We start from the raw sequence: 3205 nt of genomic DNA, 5'->3' as shown, positions 1-3205 counted from the left end.
TGATGGGAGGATCAATTGTTCTTTTTTTGTGGGGGCCCAAACAAACCAATCATTTCAGCCACAGTCGTGTGGCAGAGCCTGTCGCTGAAATGATTGGTTTGTTAAAGTGTGTATGTCCTGTTTATACAACACAAGGGTGGGTGGGAGGGCCCAAGTACAATTCCATCTTGCTCCTCTTATTTTTTTTTCTTTGCATTATGTGCTCTTTGGGACTAGTTTTTAAAAGTGCCATCCTGTCTGACATTGCAGTGCCACTCCTAGATGGCCCAGGTGTTTGTGCCTCACACTTGTGTCACTTAGCTTAGTTATCCAGCTAACTTGGTGCAACCTTTTGGCCTAAAAACAATATTGTGAGGTCTTCAGTGTTCAAAATTGACTGGAAATTAGTAGAAATTAATGTTATTGAGGTTAATAATTACATAGGCTCAAAATTACCCCCAAATTCTGTGATTTTAGCTGTTTTTATGTTTTTTTCAAAAATCATCCAGATCCACAACCAAAACTAAAACCCGAAAGGGTGGTTTTGGCAAAACCAATCCAGATCCAAAACATGAGTGGGGATCCAGAACCAAAACCAAAACACAAAACCCGAAAAGTGTCCGCTGCTCATCTCTAGTCCCTAGTGGGCCTATTCATTATCAGGTAGCATTGGTGGATACTAAAACACCAGACCAATTCAACATTGGTCCAGTGTGGGGATAGCAGATCCCAAAATCAGCTGTCCCTGTGAACTATATCACCGCAGCTTCAGTAGCAGTGAAAATTAGCACTGCTTACTCAGCCTCAGCAGCAGGGCCAGCCCAAGCTAATTTTATTGGTAAGCAAATTTAGATTTTGGCACCCCTTGATGGGATCAAATTCATAAAAGAACAGAATGTAAAAAAAGTGGGTGACTGGGGAGGCTAGAGTGACTGGGAGATTGTAGGTAACTGGGGAGCACCTACACCCCGGCTGCAGCTCTGTTCCATGCACTGAAGTGGCTCACAAAGAGGAAACTGCCTGGGATCACTGGTGGAGCACTGGGCAGCAGCTGATGATGTGCAGTGGGGGGCTGGAGACCCTTTCAGGGATGAACCCAGTCACCGCTGTCCAGTATTTGAAATCCTTAGAGATGGAGAACTCTAACAAGCCCAGAAAGCCCTCAATGTGAGGAGAGCCAGGATGGTAGCGGCATGCATACTGAGTGTGGGAAACATGCTCACCTGCCTGGATAGGTACATGGTGGCAGGTCAGGATACCCATGCAGTCAGTGGAGCACTGGAGCCGGGAGGCAGCAGAGTCGCATTTGATCCGGCCAGCAGTAGAAGATGGCGTCCTTGCTGGCCTAGCACCGTATGCATAAGAAAACCATCGCCCAGGGAAGGAAATTAATAGGGCCGAGGGATACGAATGGATTTCTCTTTGAAACCCTAGACCTCCTTCCCACAGAAATGAACATGATCCTGGGAACAAACGTCGTCTGAAGATGGTGAAAGTTCCTGCTATCAAGCTCTGAAAACTTCATATTTTCGGAGCTTAATGAATTTTGATACCGATACAGTTGCACGGAGACAGCGGGCCAGATTGGGGCTGAAAGTGGTATCTCCATACTTGCCTACCAGACCCTCTCCATGAGGGAGAAAATGCTCTGTTGCTGGACTTTCCTGGTAATGTATGATTGCCATCACCTGTGGTGAGCTAGTTAATTGATAAGAAAGGTGTTTCATCACAGGTGATGGCAATCATACATTACCAGGAAAGTCCAGGAACAGAGCATTTTCTCCCTCATGGAGAGGGTCAGGTAGGCAAGTATGGGTATCTCCTGCATTACCTTTATAATGAATAGCCTTGATATTTCATTTCTACAAAAGTAAGCAAAAATGTTTATTCTCACCTACTTTTGTAGAAATTAAAGGATAATGAAAAGACCCTAAATCAGGACTGTTATGTCTGTACATTATCATACTTCACACACAATACTGTCAACCCATGCAATCACTGTTTTCCTTTAAAGTTTAGAATTTGTGAAACATGTAAGCAACTTTCCAAATGCAGGAGGGAATTGCAATAGTCACACTGGAATACTGGTAGATATAAGGACCAGATGTGACAGTGCTGAGAATTAATGAAAAACCAACAGTGCCTAGCATCTGTGGGACCTACCATGTCATTCCAAGCTGTCTCTGTTCCAGTCATTTAACACAGCAGGTGTTAGCGTGAACCCAATCAGACGCTATCACTTTATTCATTGTGGCATTTATACACAGGGGAAAAGCATTCAAAGAAAATTGTCCCTCGGCATCCACAAGCCAGACATTCAAACGTGTTACATAAAACTGAAAGTCTCCTAGATTTTTGTTGAGTTTCACTTTGACAGACGAAGAGAGCACTAAAATAAATACATTATATTTCTATTCCTAAAGATTTTTTAAATATATTTATTTTTAATTACTACAGCTTTATTTATATCATTATATATATACAGGTGACACTCAGAAAATTAGAAAATCATGCAAAAGTTTATTTATTTCAGTAATTCAACTTAAAAGGTGAAACTAATATATTATATAGACTCATTACATGCAAAGTGCGATATTTCAAGCCTTTATTTGTTATAATTTTGATTTTTGTGATTTAAGAAAACCCCAAACCCAAAATCTCAGAAAATTATAATATTACATAAAATCAATAAAAAAAAGGATTTTAAATACAGAAATGTCGGCCCTCTGAAAAGTATAATCATGCATATGTACTCAGTACTTGGTTTGGGGCCATTTTGCATGAATTACTGCCTCAATGTAGCGTGGCATGGATTCTATCAGCCTGTGGCACTACTGAGGTGTTATGGAAGACCAGGATGCTTCAATAGTGGTCTCTTCTGCATTGTTCGGTCTCATGTTTCTCATCTTTCTCTTGGCAATGCTCCATAGATTCTCTTTTTTCTTTATGTATATAGAAAAATTGTGACACTATGGTATGGTGCGCTAAAATTATCACTATGCAGCCAAAATGTGTGAATACCAAAATAGGAGGATTCCTCCAACCTCCACCACAACGTGCAAGAACAACAAATAGGTATCACTTATCCGGCGCTGTGATCTGTAAATCTGCCAAGGTAATGTTTGTCAGGCACACTTCCGGAATGGTATTGGTTATGTCCGGATATTATGTAAGGAAAAAAGGGGTTCATATAGTGAAGTACATTATAGACACCTTTTAATATACA

The sequence above is a fragment of the Pseudophryne corroboree genome, chromosome 6 (assembly GCF_028390025.1).
Source record: "Pseudophryne corroboree isolate aPseCor3 chromosome 6, aPseCor3.hap2, whole genome shotgun sequence".
Classification (NCBI taxonomy): domain Eukaryota; kingdom Metazoa; phylum Chordata; class Amphibia; order Anura; family Myobatrachidae; genus Pseudophryne; species Pseudophryne corroboree.
The sequence above is the reverse complement of the archived record's forward strand: the minus strand, read 5'-3'. Positions refer to the sequence as shown.